General features: G+C 34.1%; 1 protein-coding gene across 1 annotated transcript in view; it reads left to right on the top strand.

The window, feature by feature from the left end:
- Positions 1-18,495, top strand: part of DACH1 (dachshund family transcription factor 1) — a 382,796-nt gene that overhangs the window by 187,723 nt on the left and 176,578 nt on the right. The gene's annotated exons all lie outside the window — the stretch shown is intronic.

Consider the following 18,495-nt stretch of genomic DNA (forward strand, 5'->3'; position numbering starts at 1 on the left):
TCAAATATTTTCACGATTTATTAAACATCTTGTGATGCAAAGATACCTCCAATCTGAAAAAAAAAAAATACATTGTATAAGATTACAACTTTTCGTTTGCATTCTGAAAGGGGTGTTAAAGAAATTGAATCAAATCAGCATGTTAATTTATTTATTTCATTCACTAGAAATGATTCCAAGTAATGCCAAAACTTTAAGTATTATTTTAAGATGGAATACTTTTCCCTTTGAAGATGCTAAATCCTTCACCTACATTTTTTTATGTATTCACTTCCTTTAGTAAAGCCCTTATCTCTTTTGCATCTTCCATGTTTATTTACAAGTAACACTATCCCTCTTTCCAACAATATAATCAAAGCCTTTATTATTTGAAGAAATACATATTTCAGCAAGGCTCTCTGGTTCTCTTACAGGTTTCTTGAAAGCATATCATGCATTTGTTGCTTCCCTTTCTCTCACCTCATTTTTCTTAGAGCTTTGTGCGCTCCTATCCTTCCTGTGACACTGTTCTCTTGCAAACTCCCGCTGAGACGAGTCTCCACCTAACCCTTACGTATGTAGGTAAACGTAGGAGATTTTGGGTTTTGACAAGTTTACTGTGACCTCTCATTTTTCTTCTCTGAGAAGCATTCTGGACCCTTAACGGTTTCCTAAAATAGTCTTTCTAAAATCTACTTTTAAATAATTGTACCTCACCTCATGTTTCCTTATTTTTTCTTGTCTCGCCTTTCTGTCTTTTGTTTCTTCTTATCTTTCTTCAACATACATTAAGCATCTTCTTTTCATAGAGCGTTATTGTTGTTGCTGACGTAGTAGCCACAAACAAGCCCTACATATCTCTGCCTTCATTTTTATACTTTCAGGGGCTGAGTCATCCTGTATTCATATCTTTTTCCTTTTAAATCATTGGGTCACACTACATGCTTAGTAAGTTATGATTTGAATTGAGCATCTATGAAGAATGAAATTAACTAGGACCTTCACAGTGCCAGTCTACTTGAAGACTTTCAAAGGACCTATGATAATTGTTCTTTGATAAACTAAAGTAAATATATCTGAATGCCTATATTTTCATTATAAATTTCTCTTACCATCTGTACTATAAAAAATGAATATTTGGTATTACGTTTGGTTATCAAAGTTATATTTTGCTTTTAGGACTAAGTACTAAACAGCTTCCATAATAGCCAGTTTATATAATCTTGTTATATTTTGTCAGCAAGAAAAGATAGTAAGGCACTTAGTGATTACCAGTAAATTTTGCCTCATTTGTTCTCAGTTATTTTTTGTAAGTGAATATCAGAGCCAGTTTTATTTGCATGTGTTTTACAGATGACTCTTTAAATTGGAATTCAAATAATTTATCATAAGATTTATTAATATCACACAATTTTTATAAATTCACTATGAAAAAGATGTGCTGTCAATTTTATGATGTGAATAAATGTGTGTTGAGACATCGTATGCAGTTGTGAACTTCATCAAAATGCCTTGATAACCATTAGAATTCAGGAAGGCAGAGTTTAGAATCTTTTACAATTCTATAAGTTCTTAATTTCCTGTTTTCAAAGTTAGCTGGTTTCCCATTATCACAAAGGTAAGAGTGTTTCTTATTTATACAAATATGTTTAAGATAGATATATTTGCCATCTGCTCAGAAAATCCATGCATGATGCTGATATAGTTATTGTTTAATTTATATAGGTAATAATTACACATTAAAATACTCTTAGATGTTACAGATTAAGTATTTTAGCTTTTACTCAGTAGGTGCTATTTATAGATTGTGTGATTAAAGCAAGTAATGTGAGGAAATGTGAAGCCAGTTATATTTTTCTGAGAACAGACATAACATAAACAGACATAACATATGTCTCTTTAGATAATAGAGAATTATCTAGTGAATTGCTGCTATAATATACTATGCACTAACTATATATTGTACTGCTTGACAATTAGACATTTCTTTTATAACAAAGCTAGCCATTGATCATGAAACTAATCCATGGCAGATGAAACACTGCTGGAGTAAACTTGGTGTGTGTTGATTTATTCTTTTTAAGGACAAGCAGGGAAATACTATGGCATTATTAGTCATTTGAAGTTTATTTTGTTTATCCTCTATGATAGATAGTTTAATATAAATATTAAGTATAAAAAAGAGTAAATATATTTGGGGCTTAGCTATGTGAATGTGAGGTTGGTGGCATGATTTGAAGGTAAGAGTGATTGGTCCGTGAGAGAAAAAGATCCTGCTTAATTCTGAATCTGTATTAGAGAAGATGATTCCCAAGACATCACCAACTCTTATATCTGAATTTATTTTAAAGATTTATTTATTTTGGCATACAAGAACTGGTGTGTAGGCCAGTGAAGCCGGAAGTGGGAGTTAGAGAATTCACCAGAGACAGTGGGGAGTGGAACAGGCAGATCTTCTGAAATACACTGATGAGGGGAGCAGCAGGTGAGACAGGAGTCTGCTGCATCAAGTGGGTCAGCTCCCTGCCTGGGAATTGAACTCCCTGCTGTGGTTGCTGACAGCCTCTTAGTGCTAAGACCCAACTTCCACCACCAAGGAGGCCCTGTCCCTCACTGACATTTTTTTTTTTTTCTTTGAACAAGTAATGGCAGCTCCATTAGCAGTGGGCAGTAATGCCAACAAAAAAAAAAAAAAAAAAAAGGAAAGAGAGAGAAATGGCAGGGAAAGGTCCCTATATGGGATGACAGCAAAACAAAAGGAGGAAGGAAACTATTATTACAGAACACCTATGAACCACATTTTTCACACATCATATATCAATTAATGTTCTTAGCAGTTCAGTGAGAAACTGACAACACGATCCTCATTACTATAGCTGGGGAAATGCTAACTGAAGCAGACAAAAATAAGATCTTGCAAAAGAAAAAAAAGCTGTCAATCATATGATCACGGATTGAAATAAAACTTAGGCCATAAAACCAATTCATTGTCCAATGCCATATGAAGATGATAATCTCAAGTTTTAAACTTCACTAAAAATTTCCTTTTTACTGGAGATGATACCAAAGATGGAAATGGAGACCAAACATTACTGACATGGCAATAAATACATGTGCTCTTAAAACTTTTTTTTTTTATTTCTTTCCTGACTCTACCCATTTGCTCTTTCTCCCCTCTCTTAGATTTGTTTCAAAATTTCTTGTCCTTCTCTGTATCCTTAAGAAAGAAAAACATGAGGCAAATACTCCATTATATCAAAGCTCTGAGTGACATGCTACAAATTGCAACACTCTCACTCTCAGGAGAAAGAGTTAAATGTTTATTTGATATAACTCAAAAGTGACCTGTCCCCTGATGTCACATTCTATAACAGGTGTCTTGTACATGTTTTATTGTCTGCCAGTTAAGTGAAGGGCCCACCTTAGATATTCTCTAGGCAATCATTCTAATTATTTATGCCCAAACTATCTCATCTCCAACTAGAGATGAGGAAGGAGTTGAGAAATATTTCATGTTTCTGTTCCTGATAATTCTAAATATAAAATCAAGACCACTATTAAAATTTTATAGAAAATTTTTTGTGCAAGGATCAAGACTTTCATTATAAGAAGCTAAGTAGTATCTTAAAAAGAGCAATGATCTTATACTTGAGTTTAAATATATATTAACTGCTAAACAAACACGGGAAAGATTTAAAATGATAGGAGATTTGGAATTGCAATATAATTGGATTTCTCCTTGAAACTGTTAGCTATTTTCTTTAATATTCCTCAAATACTTTTTATTGCAGATCTTGTTAGTTTCTGCCCACACAATACTTATTACTCCATTTCATTTCATTTCATTTAGACATGATGGACCCATTCTCTTTACCTGTGATTGTTGAACATAATCTGGTGATAAACTTACTGTTACTGAGTTTTTAAAAGTGACTCATGAGGGCATTCATGGGGAAAGATTTCTTTAAGAAATAAAATGAGATATATAGAATAAATAACTTCACTTTTTTTGCTTGGGTGTCTGGAATCTTCTAATCATCTTGCTAACTGGTCATGGTTTCCTAATATATTAAGGATGATGGAAAGAAAATAGCTAAATAATTTGAATCCTAGACATTGGCGATCTACAATTTAACCAAGAAGAGTTGTGTTGTTAGAGCATCCTTTTATGGCCTTCCTTGGTGGTGCAATGGGTTAAACCACAGCACTGTGAAGCTTCCACAGCTGTTTTAGTGTCAGTTCAATCTCCTGCTAGGGAGGTGACCCACATGGTGCAGCAGACCTCTCCTGACCTGCCCGCTGCTCTCCTCAGCAGTGCACTTTGTCTATCTGCCAGTTCTGCTCCCTACTCTGGTGAATCCTCTCACTGCCCCTGCACCTCTGGCCTGTAGACAAGTTCTATATACATAAATAAATAAAACAAATCTTAAAAAAAAATCTTGTTACTTAAAAAAAAAGAACATCTTTTTAGAAAGATGGTATTTTAGAATTATGTACTTATGATTTAATTTGAGGATTTTTTCTTACTTGCTCTTTGTACTTAGCTATCCAGTTTCACAACTCATAAATTTACAACATAATGATAAAATAAATCAAAACCCATATATTGTGACATGCACAAAATATTTCAGTTATAATCCAATAATCATTTTATTAAAACGTTAATAAAGTAATCTATTTTCAGGTGACAGAACTTAGTAAAAATATCATTCTCATTACTTAACAGTATAGAGCATAGTATCCAAACAGAAAATCACAATTTGCATAGTTTCATGTATATTTAATACTACTCAAGACTTTCTTTTTTTTCTATTGATCTATTTTGTGCTTAGCCATTTCTGGAAGATGCATGGCTATTTGTAAATCGTAATGGCACATTTCTTTGCTTTTTAACTTTAAAGGAATACAGGACCAAAAGGAGGTATTTTGCAACTATCTTTCAAATTTTAATCTGAGTTTATTTAATGTTGTAAATATGATCAAGGAGATTGTACTTCTCTCACATAAATGTTGATATTTGACATTATTTATCATTGATGAACATTGAATAAAACATAATCATATACACACACACACACACACACACAATTTTCACTAACTTGAACTATGAAAGTTGCCTTTTAGGTATTTTTAGTGAACATGGAATTTTCTACATGACTTAAACTAACAGATTATAGAAACCATCTCTCTTTGTAATAATGACAAAATTTCTAGGTATTAAGTTTGCACCCTGAAATGGAGAAAGTGTGTGGGGAAGAGGTTACTTATGAAATGCTTAGCATTCGCATGACATACTTTAGACTCTGTGATTATCCACATTCTACTTTTGTCTTATTAGTGGTTGAAATGAATGTTTTAGTGGCTGAAGAATGGTGTGTGTCTCATTGTTTGAAAAAAAAAAAAAGCTATTGAAGAAGTTGATGTCTGTTTTTGGTCCTTTTAAAATGGAAAGGGCATATTCCAATCTCAAAGGCTTTTCATGAAGGACTTGCAAGCCAGAGCTCAGTGTCTGAGTTTGTTTCCAAACTTGAATTTCTCGAGTTTCAGAGAGACAGACTGCTATTAGGCCACCAGGCTAGTTGCAGCAATGTTTAGATATTATTTCAATCAAAGAACTGTGTTCCATTACTCTAGGATCTGTGTCAAGCTGTGGATTAGGTTAAAAAACCAACAAAAGCTCCTAGTGGTTGAAAGATTATAAGTATTTTGCTACATTGCTGCATTGCAGGCATGAGCACGTTCTTTCCTTTCCACATTTTAGTTTCACAATGTTACAATTAATTAATTGTGTCTATCTATCTAAAACACTAGTCACAGTTACTGTCTGCACTTTTAATAAATCCTTTGAATTCCCTTGATCTTTCCTTTTCTGATCTTGTGTACTGTAGCACAACTTTCCCAAACCCATAAAAAGTTGATTAATGGAATAAGAATTAGATTTGTGATACCTGTTTTTGTTACTCCCCCATGCTTCTCTGACCTTTGAGGTCACTTGCTAAATGTACCTCAGCCTTTCTCAAAAGTGGTAATTGAAGAAAAACTCAAATTAGGAAGCATGACCATCCTTCCTGTTATTGGATCATTTCTCTGAAAATGTACATAACTAGCCATTCACTATACATCTTCAACGACAGTGTTTCTTTCTTAGAAAATAGTTGATGTTTCTTCATGTCTTTACCTCTTCAGTGTTCTGGCTCCTGCAACTATATGCTTGTACATATTAGGTAGAAAATAAAGCGAGAACAATACTGTTCATCAGTAGTTTGCAATGTCTTTCTTTATAATCTTGGTATTATACCACCTAGTTGTTTTTTTTTTTTGCATTAAATCAACTATTAATAGAATTCTAATCCTCCTAAATTAACAAAAACTTATCATCTCAATTTGTTTTTTTTAATTCCAATATTAGGTTTAACTCTACTTTTTGAAATTCATGTTTTTCTCCTTAATATTCTATGCAGAGGATTTGACCTTTTTTCATATCAGAATTTGTGTGACATTGTCTTTAATCACTGTTTTTCACTCTCTCTTAAGTCTCTCTCACTGCTCTTGGCAAGTATAGAAAAGAAACAGAACTTCTGATGTAAACCTGCTTCAAACTGACCTCAATATAACTCGCTGCCTCGCAGTTGGGCAAAGGCTTCTTCCTTCTCACTTGTCTTGCTTCTCACTTGGTGTTACTTGAGGAAGCAGTTAATCACATTCATTTCAAAGGTGGCCAAGATAGCATCCTAGTTCCACCTCCCTGGAATGAAGCAGAGCTCAGTTCTGTCAAAATACTGCCAGGCAGGAAAAGCGTTAGGTGCCCTGCTGAAAGCATGGTGATTGGGGGTGGAGTTTGGCAAAGAGGTCCAGTCAGGAGCACAGAACTGGTCCTCCCTCCTTTTCTGGTTGGGAATTTCTAATGTCAGATGCAAAATATGGCTCCTTCTGTTTATCACTGGTTTCATGGGAATACTGATAGTGACAAGAGGAGCTCCCTTATTTATGCTGTGCTGCGAAAATGGAGATGTTGGAATTGAGGCCACGCTCACTTTCATCTTCAACACCAACACCTCCTGAAAAAGTGGTATATAACACAAAGTAGTTCATTTTCTTTAGGAAATGCGGTGAACACCACCCACAGGCTATTGCTGTTCAGCTGAGTATCATTTAAAAGATGGACGTGTCCCTCTTAAAAAATTTAATTGCATAATAGGAAAATGAATTATTTTGCAAGGACCATTTTTGTTCCCAAAAGTAGAAGGCGTTTTTGGTACCAACACAGGCAAATAGAACATAGCTAGTAGGACATAGTTAAAGCCCTGTTTATAATACATTTTATGAATAAAAACTTCCACTGACTGTGCAGTAATGGTGAGATTATAAGACATTGCATTTTGCTAAGTAGGAGACTGCAAATTATGGGTTAGAGTTGTGGAGAGGACATCTCCCTCCTCCCTTTTGTAGTTCTACATTTAACAAGAGAGATTGTTCTCTAAGATTCGACACCTAATGAATGCATTTTTTTGTTGTTCAAAGCTAACCTCTGCTTTTAGAAAAGTTTATCTGCACTTTTTCATCTGTTTAGAAACATATATTTTTGGTTAAGAGATCGAAGACAATCTCTCTTTGTCTTTTTTTTTTTTTCTTCCTGAGCTAGGGAGGTTGAGATAAAAAAGAATGACTGCTTTAAAAGTCACACATGGCTGTAATTTAAGATTTTTTTCCTCTCATTGTCCGTAACAGTTGAAAGAAACCTTCAATGAAAGTTTATTAACTAGGCCAATGCCTGAGGCAATAAAGGTTCATTTATTACCAGTTTCTTGGCTGTTTTTCTTCTTCTATTTTTCGGTTAAACTCATAGCGTAAGATAATACTTCACAAAATTAAACCTTTGACCTTCTGTAGAGTTAAGTCTCCTTTGATTAGATAAAGTAACAATTTATGGTCCAGCATGAGGTTGCACATGAAATGAATAATGCAATAGACTCCGTGTGGACTGAGAACCTATTGCTTTTGAAAAGATGAATGCTAGTTAAAGGGGGAAGTCTGCTTGAGTGTGTATTCAGTATACATTTAAGCAATGTTTCAAAAGACTTTACTTCCAAGATGAAGTTATGTTTGAATTTTTGAATTCTCATCAGAAAGACCTATGGTAAAAGTACTGCAAAAAGTATTTGTAACTGTTTGTAGGACTGTCATTTGAATGACTATGGCACAGATTCCAGGTATTACAAAAGGCTGAAATAGATGGTTAAGTAATTGCATAAGAAAAATGATAATTGACTTTTCAAGTGGAATTTAAATAATGGGACTTTTGAATGTTATAATTTGTGGTGTCATGTGCCACTATGAATATGGTTTAAATTACCATAAGAATAAAATTTAATAAAAAGCAAAATAAAAAATAAACTATAATGGTAATATTAAACAGGGTTCCTAATTTTTAAGCCAGCCTGTAATAGTCCAGTTTCTGCATTCAGTAACATTTGTGCTACAGTCACAAATGCACATTTGTTAATATCAAAAATGTTTGAAATTTGGTTTTGCTTTAGTTATAATGTAAATTTGAACTGCTCATTGCCAACAGAGAGATTGGATATGTTTTTCAGGATTTTTTTTTTTCATTTATTGCATTCTTTTCTAAAATTATTTACAAAGTTGAAGAACAACTCAAAGCTATTACTAAAAATATTTTGTTGGAATTGCCTAATTACTACCAAAGACATTATACACACACACACACACATCGATATATCTTCACCCTTAGAACGGGTGTTTTATTTTTTACCTTCAGCTCAGAAGATGTAGAGGAATATTTACCTTGTACAGGGCCTTGTTCCTCACAAAGCTGTTTTGATTAGCTAGTTGTTTAAATTACTAATTGACATGCAGAAGTTGAATGCTTGAGAGAAGTGTTTTAGTTTTAGTTTGGTTCTTTTTCAATTAGCTTAAATTATTTAAGGTGAATAAATCTACTGCCGTGATTTAGTTTCTTTTAATAGAATCTCATGGTACAACATAAACTGGGTCAAGAGAAGCAATTGGGTAGGTCTAACTACACACTTTGCTCCTAAAATGAAGAGAAGCAAAGACTATTGGAAATTTGTTATGGTTTATTTTCATTTTCAAATGGAGTAAAAGGTTCTAATAAAATACACAAAAGACTCCCATTTCTTGTCATGATAGCAATTAAGTGTTTCTTTCTGTTGGAATGATTTTTACAGCAAAGTAAAAAAAAAGGAGAAATAAGTAATATAATAGCAGCAATTGGTAATTTTTACTAGACATGCACAAGTCTCAGAAGAAATTTTAAACATAGACATTTATTTATTGAACAATAAAGCATGTTTGCATCAAAATTAGACATTTTAAGTAACTTTGCTAAGTTACATTAAATAAATTATGTAATTTGACTATGTTTATAAAAATAAACCAAGATAAAGACTTCCTCTAAAATGTTGCCTCTAGGAAATGACACTTGAGATGATGAACTATGATCCACATTTCTTTTGAAACTTCACTATCACATGACAGTATCTATTTTCCAAATCAATGAAGATTGGTCTTTACCATAGTCAGCTTTAAAGTTGTAGAAAAATTTTTTTCAAGCACTCCATTTGGCCTTTTACCATTTACGTTTTCTTTGTAGACAAATGAGGAAAATACCTACTTGTAGGCTAATTGTGGAGATTCAGAAAGATAAGATGATAAATGCAAAAACCTGAGTAACAAGAGAGCAGAAAATACACTGCCTTAACTAGTCCCTTTGTTACTATTGTTGCTCAGTGAATATGAGTGTATTGTTCCCAGCCCTGACTCTGATCTCTTTTTAGAAAGTATGTATACACCAGTTTGTCCAAATGCATTTATCTTTTGAATCCTTTCTTTGGGGAAAAAATTACATTTCTATATCAAAAAAAAAAATTGTGATATATGCTCTCAGCTAATTCTAAGTGGCTAACTTCTCCCAAGCAAGACTTACAAGTAAACATGACCACTCTATAAGATTTTTTGCCTCATGTTCTCACCTTGTCATCAGTAAACACAAACGAATACAGTCCAATATGCTACATGGATTATGGAAAAATAAAAGAGAGAGACTTATACAAGTATCAAAGAATTTAGAGGAGGGTTTACATGATGTTGAGAAAAGTAGGAGAACATTGGTGGATGTTATTCTAAAATGCTAATGAGGAGACTGTTCAGCAGGAAATTAAACTGTTTCTTCTTTTCACTGATTATACTGCCAAAAATTGAAACCAGTATATTAACAAACACCACTATATAAAAAAAATAATCTTTAGAATGTCACATCCTTTTGGTTTTCTTTTGGGCAAACCTGGAGTCAATGCATTGAATAACTTAGGGTATGTCACTTCTAAGATATTTTGGGTACTAGGCAGACACAAGGATATCTAATACCCACTTTATTAGATAATTAAGCAATAATACAAAATGGGTAAGGTGTTGTAAAGAAAATTTGAATCTTATTTTATTCAAATTTGCTCTGTATTCCAGATATACCAAAAATTAATGTATCCACATTTCCTTTGTTCCATGTTGTGCCATATTTAAGGTATAGGATTTAAGCTAATATTATAGGTACTATATTTCAACAGCAATATAATTTGAATGTTTTCTGCATAAATAAATTTGAACAGGGCCCTCCCTGATGGTGCAGTGGGTTAAAGTGCAGCACTATGACGCTGTCTGAAGTCACTGCAGCCTGGCAAGGGGGGTGACCCACATGGTGTGGCAGATCACTCCTGACCCACCTGCTGCTCCCTTCAGCAGTATATTTCAGTTGATTTGTCTGCTCTACTCCCCATTCTGTCTCTGGTGAATCCTCTCAATCTCTGCACCTCTGGCCTGTACCCCATTTCTATATGCATAAGTAAGTAAATCTTTAAAAATAAATAAATAAAGTTGAACAGCCATTGTTTCAGTAGCCAATAAAGATTTAAATTATATATCAGTGAATCACAAGGGAATGTTTAGATCAGGCTTCTAATTGGAGCCAGCTAAGCTTGTGATATAAGTGGCATATCAACCATCTTGATTACCTGTGTGATTCATAAGCTACTTAGCAAAAGAGACTCATTTCTTCTCAATGAATCCATATTTTGCAGAATTTTATACTTTTCTTTATACATTTATTGACAGAGTCAGTGTGGTCAAAGTTGAACTGGGAGTTAGGGGAACTGGGATTATTCTATCATTATTTAATGGTGTGACTTTATAGAAATGATTAACCTCCCTGCCCCTAAGTTTCTTCATCAGTAAAATAACAAAATCACATTAAGTAAAGTGTTTCACATCCCCATATTTTGTAAGTCTAGAATCCAAGTGACTATTTAGATTTTTTTTTCCCAAAAGGTGGTAAAGATAAAAGAGAACAAAAGTAAAAGTTAAATATGCAAAATTTTGTTGTGCCCAGTTCAATTTTAAAAAAATTACCTGACATTTTCTAATTTTATACCAGAGTTATTAAAAAAAATGTGATTATGTTTCAAATTGATGCTATGAGTTTCAGAAGTTAGGTGAGTTAGTAACTTACAAAAATCGTATTAGATTTTACACATAGCCAATGCTATAACTCCATGGTGTTCCCTCCCCCTAAATTCACTAGTATTGTTACTTCCTTAACTTTGGGAGATTATAATTTTAACATACACAGAACAAGAATGCTGAATTTGATGTATTTGATTTATGTCATTATCAATATAATGGTAGACTCTTACTATATATTTCTCCAAAATAGTGGTTTTGTTTTATTTATTTATTTATTTATTTTTGTCAATTCAAACATTTTTAACCTAATTTAATCAATTGAAAAACTGGAAACTGGCATAGGGAGTATCTCCATTAATGGCCACAAAGATCAATTCTCTTTTTCTCTGTAGAATGTAAATGTGTTTCAAAGGGCAAGAAAAGTCAGCCTAATAGGTATTAGGAGACAAATTCACTCAAACTCTTCAGTCTATCCTGATTTACAATGTTACTTATTCTAGCTACTTATCATTTTTGTTATTTAATTATTCAAGGATGAGGACAGACATGTTTCAGTCACATTTTTAATTTATTTAGAAAGTATTGAGAAAGAAAATAACTGTGAAAATTAGTGTCAGTTTTCCAGACAGCTAGTATTTAAATAAGGATAAAATTAAAATGGTGAGAAAATGGTACTGGTGTTTTTAAGTTGTTATATTGAGCCGTCTTCTAAGACTTGGAGTGCTTTCAAATGAGTTGTAATTCAAACTCATATGAGCTTACAATGCACCTTCAACAGAGTTTTGCAGTGTCTATAGGAACTGTCAGGAGCAGAAAGATTACTTCACAGTAATGACTGTTGAATTGAACTATGCTTTTTGATGTTTTACTTTCTGAATTGAGTTGTTGGACAAGATTAATTGCACACAGTGAGAGATTTAAATGAATGACTATGTAAAGCATTAAGTTTCTCTGTATGCCACTTGGGGGAAAAAAGCTAGAAGGTTTAAATGAATAAATGTATTTAATGCACAAAATGCCTGGGCTAATTTTAAAATTCCTTTACTAACATCCTTTATTGAAAATAGAAACCCACTTTATTCATCTGTCTTGGTTATATTGCTCTGGTTGAAGTAATTTAATATTCCTGCTTTCCACTAATCTTCTAGTTCAACAGAAGTAAACAATAGGTTTCATAAATTAAAAATACACTCTTCTGAACATGCTTATAAGATTAAAAAAACAAGGCTGTAAACATTTATGACTGAAACAAACTAGATTGTTCAAATACTGCCATGATGTATCATGTATATCAATATGGCACTGATATCAGTTAGAATGCAAACAAGGTTTTAAATGATGTGCCCCTTCATTTCAGCTGGAGAATCCGCTTCACACCATCTGCCTATCAGATGGTTAGGAACCAGGACTGCGTATTAATGCCACATGTTCGATTTTCCTCCTTCTTGTAATGGTTAGATTCATATTGCTAATAGCTGTGCATGAGCACTGTCGATGAAATTTCTGTGACGGTGGAGTGATGAGATATTTATAAGCTGCCTGTCTCCCTGAATAATCAGTAGAAAGAATGCCAGACATAAATAACTTATCAATTCCAGAATATTAATAATAACTACCATTGACTATAATCTCTGCATGCTTAAAATGGTTGGTTTCTTCTAAATTTGGATAAAGTAACATAAACTAGTTAAAAAAAAGTCTTTCATATAGAAGCTTTTGAACACTTACTATCTCTTGCAAAAACTCATTTTATGTAACCATTAAGTTTTGGGAAATGCATTTTATATGGTATGTGATGTAAAAGTAGACAACATATCAAACATTTGGAAGTCATCTTGATGTCTTTGAAACCAAAGATCAAAGATTGGACCTTTCAAGTTAATGAGCAAACAAACAGATCAGAGAAAGAATTTGACAGCAATATGTCTCTTTTATTGATATTTATAATCTACAGTTGTAATCTGCTCTTTATAACTAGGGGTACTAACTTATTTGAAATAAAAGAGTGAGGATACTTTTCCTTTTGTTAAAGAGAGTTTTTAGGTTTGCATGATGGTATTTGAAGGATTTAAACACTGTTTTGATAAAAGTTGAAAGCAGAAGAAAAGTGTTATCTTTGCAAAGTTAAATAAGGCTCTTAACTGGTGACAATGTCTGCTTCTCTTCATGGATTGGTTTTAGGATATTGAGTTTAAATTAGTGAAGGTTTTGTATCAATATAGCACAGAGTGGAGATTTAGTGATTTTCTGATAAATTTGATCAATGTGATTACTAAGTCAAATGATTAAATGATTAGATAGAAGCATGGCTTTTGGACTTTCATTTGCTAAATAGCTAAATTCTTATGCAATGCTGTTAGGTAGCTTTTGTTATATTTGCATTTTTGTAAAGGAGCAAAGCAAAACTAAACATAAAAATATAATGGATTATTGTGGTAACTTGATAGTATTTACCACCATTTGCAAGGAGCTTGGTCGATTCCCATGTTGCATTTTATTCCACCTTTATTCTTTAGACACTCCTCTGAAGATAGAATTGACATTATAGTTTTTAGCAATGAGAAATTATATAACTTGCTGCAGTATCCAAGATTTGTTTGGTATATATTTTCCAAAGTGTATTTGGCATCTTGAAGTGGTTTTTCCCAGCACCACATGATACTTAATGCTTATACTGAATTTAGATAATTGGTAATCCCCATTCTAGTCACTATTCAGCAAGGACTTTAAAAGAGTTTAGTGGAGCATCAAAAAATGAGAGTAAAAGTAAACAAATTTATAAGGCAAGATAAAAATAAAGAACTAACAATAGCCAGTTCAGATAGATAGATAGATAGATAGATAGATATGTGTGTGTGTGTGTGTGTGTGTGTATAGCATTTGTTCTGAAGAAACAGAGCTGAATGGAGCCCACAGCAAGTCTGCATCATAATTCAGATAATAATACAAGTTATGTTTCCAAACTCTGTGTAAAAATCTATCCATTCTTTTAAATTGCATGTGGTAGAGTTTGTCAGTATTTCTTAACAGATTATTTTTATCAGTGGTAAATTAATTTTAAGTATAAAATTAATATATTAATTTTAATGTTTTAAAATATCAATGTTTTCCATTGATGATGATAAATATGGACTTATAAACTTAAAATAAAATAAAATTATGCTACACTTGACTTCTAATTTCAGTACATGTATTTGTCTTCTTATGTGAAACATACAAGTGTAAAAAAGTAAATTTGATGATATAAAATTGGTGGTTCAAACACTTCTTGGTTTAAATTATCATTTATTCATTCATCTGTTCCTTGGTCATAAATGCACACACACATACACACATTTTTCCCCCCAATGTGAAAGCAATCTAGTAGAAAATTTACCAATTAAAGTATCAGGAACAAGGCCCTCCCTAGTGGCGCAGCAGGTTAAAGCACAGCACTAAGAGGCTAAAGCCACTTCAGCATGAGTTCGATCCCTGCCTGGGAGGTGACCTGCAAGGCCATGTGAGGCACAGCAGACCTCTCCTGACCCGCCCACTGCTCCCCTCAGCAGTGTACTTTGTCAATCTGCCTTTTCTGCTCCCCACTCTGTCTCTGGTGAATCCTCTCACCGCCCCTGCACCTCTGGCCTATACCCCAGTTCTGCATGCTGAAATAAATAAAATCTTAAAAAAAAATATCAGAAACAACTATCTACACAATTGCTGTATATGCCAAAAAGGTTCATATATGAAACTGACAGTTGGAGTTAGCTGCATGAGTGTCTAATGCATCTAGAAGATAGAGTCGTGGCCCTTACACTACTTCTGTGATTGGATAAAGGCACAGAAAGGCAAATGTTTTTCTTACAAACTCTGAATAACCATGGAGCAGTATGTCTCAAAGTTGTGATACATTGGTCCATCCTGAATTTGTAATTTGGAAAGTTCCCTTGTTGATTCTTTAGGCATACTCACTTTTGAAAACCATTGCAATGATGATGTATCTGGCAACAAACATTTATTGTAACATGAGGACATACTTTAGTGTAAATTGTCACCATTATTTCAAGACTGTGAGCATCGGAATCTTGAAAGTTTTAAATGCATGCTTCTAAGTCCATCCCACAGATGGAGTGATTATGGAAAAATATAAGCTCCAGCTATATTACGTATGGAAACCAGATTTGTTGTAGAATACTTTGAGAAACACAAATTGCCTTGTGCTGAGGGAAAGTGAGTTGTGGTTGGGTACAGTTAAAAGTATGGTAAGTTTTCTATATAAGATGCTTTGGGGTGCTGTATCAAAACAGGGGACATGGGAAACTATGAATCTCACACAAGAGAAGAAGAGGTATACGTGAGAAAAGGGTTAGGCAGGGAGGTAAATGTGTCTGGTAAATAATCTGGAGAGTTAGAGTTTACCAACAGAGAGAATTCTAGAATCCATAAAAAATTATATCACTTTTTGAAATTCTTTATGAAGTTCAGGCCCAGTTATTTAGTGGGATTACTGCATCCTCCCCCCCCCAAAGATAACTTCATTAGCAGACAAAATATATGATAGGGTCTCTTTCTTAGCCAAGTGCATGGATTTTAAGCTAAATATTTTTTACTATTGTCAGCAAATTGGAGGAGCATTGTGGGACTACAAGAAATGCAGTAAATGGAGAGGCATGTGAGCCTCTTGTGATCCTCTCCAGCCTTGTGCCGCTGTCGCTTTGGAGAGCCATCCTTTATATTAATTAATGAGATTTGCTACTCATGGTATACTCAGATTGATTGTAATATACACATCATGTTTTAAATTATTTACCACATTCACATTGTCAAAATAATTACCATATTTCTCCCGTGGCTTTTCAAGTAATCTAGTTTGAGAAGCATTTTTTTTCCATTCAGTGACAATTTGTGTCAGGCGTTTTGATAGATGACATGGATACCTCTACTCAGAAAATATTTTTGTGCCTTTGGTGTTATGACCTTGTTAAGGAGCTAGTCTTTACCACATGCCCTTTCCCCCTTTGGTTTCCTCCTTTTCCCAAAAAATGAACAAGGAAATTTAAGGAAATATGTTTCTCTTCTCAGGTTACACATTAAAATGACCGAGGAACAGTAATTCAACCCACCGTTGTAGGTGACAGAGGCCCACTAGAGTGTCAGGTGGTGGGACTGAACTCTTTGCCTGGTTTAAAGTTTAGTTGTTGATTCTGGAAAGGGGCACACGATGTGCAAATCTGATTTGAAGATCAAATATAATCTAGTAGGGAGAGTGAATCTGAGGGAGAGTGAATCTGAGGCTCAAAGAGCAAAGGAGACCTGAAGAGCAGGCATAGTTGGAGAACTGAGCACAGGGGGCCCCCGTAGCCACAGGAAGCACCAACTTGCTCCCAAGAGCAGTCATTGACTGTCATGATTGGGTTTTCTTTTTCACAAGATTCCGTTGATTGCAGTTTGAGTAGGAAGAGATGGAAGCTGGGGAGAGAAGTTCTTAAAAGGTTATTGCAGGGCTCTGGGAAAGAAAAGGAGCTAGTGGGAATGGAGAAAATCAGTTGATTTTGAAAGCTATTGAATTAAAATGGAAACCCAACAAACAGCCTAGTGAGTTCGTGAAATTAAAATGAGCAATTGTTAAAAAATGCCATGGGGTCCCTCCTGTCTTCACTAAAATGGACTCAAAAATGGAATATTAAAAAATGTCACAGTTGACTTATGGCATGAGTGTTTCAGATACATATCTTCTGGAGGTTGTGTTAGACATGTAAAACTGGAAAAAAAAAACCTGTTAAATGGAAACATAGGTGTGTAGCATAGATAAGGTGTGATAAATAATAAAATTATAGAAGAAATTATTTTGAAGGCCTGATTAGCACTAATCATCTGAGTAGAAGTGGAGTCTCCTAGCTATTGATTATGACCAGCTACATTATTTTGCAGGAATCAGAGTTAAGGTTGAACTTCATTTTTTGGAGAACTGCCCGGCATGCCTAGTTTTCACTAAGCACATCATGGTAGGCTCTTCCCATGCCTTTTGTTTATTCCTTATAGTACACCGTTGTGAATTGGCTAACTTTACAGTTGACTAAACCATACTTAAGAAGCTGTTATGGTTAGTGTAAGGTCATATCAGGTACAACTTTGTTTCATGCTCCTGAATTGGATTCAAAACTATACAGTAATAACCATCATATGTTAGGTTGTGAGTTTAGCTCTTTTATTTGAAGGCTATGGGACAAAATTTACCTGCTGCATAAAGACCCTAGATAGTCCATAAACTGGAGATGGGACATCCACAGACACTGAAAAAAAGGGATATGTGAGATGTTCATATTTGTGACAAGCCAAGATAAGGAAGAGAGGTTTTTCTGGGAAACACAAAGAGAATTTTAAGAGAACAGGAAAAAATGTTTTGAAACATCTTTGAAGGAAATGAGTAACTAGGGAGAAAATTCAATCATAGGAAGATGAGAGAATTAGTTTAAGTTGGGACTTAAAAGGCAATAAATGTTCAGTCCAGACCCAGATGAATTAATTCTTTGAGGTTAAATCAATGCCTTTTTAGGGGGTGGTTGTCGGTGTTTCCTGCAAAGATCAGTTCCAGAGGTGTGGATGCTTTGGGGTGAAAATTGTCAAAGCCTCCTTGGTCTTATCTGAAGGAAAGGTGAGGTGTTCTCCTGACCTCTGAGAAAATAGTACAGATTTCAAAAGAAAAACCTTTTTTAAAAAAAAAAATAATTTCTCTGCAACTATTTGCTGGAGTAACTAGCAGTGATGATTAGTGGGGAGTAAAAGGAGAAGTAAAGTGTGCAGTCTCTATTCCTCCAGCTAGGAAAGGAAATAAATCACACAGATAAATTCAAACTAGATTGAAGCACTGTAGTCAAAACCCTGGGGCAGTCACACTATACAGAGTTAGGGGAAGGCTATATATCTTCTCATAGGCTGCTAAAGTTTTAGAATTAGGAGAGATCATTGATATATTCTAGTGTCTGCCATTTGGCAGATAAAGGACCATAGGACAAAGCAGAAAAATCTGGTAAAGTCACA

Source organism: Condylura cristata, unplaced genomic scaffold (assembly GCF_000260355.1).
Source record: "Condylura cristata isolate star-nosed mole 26May11 unplaced genomic scaffold, ConCri1.0 scaffold00010, whole genome shotgun sequence".
NCBI lineage: Eukaryota > Metazoa > Chordata > Mammalia > Eulipotyphla > Talpidae > Condylura > Condylura cristata.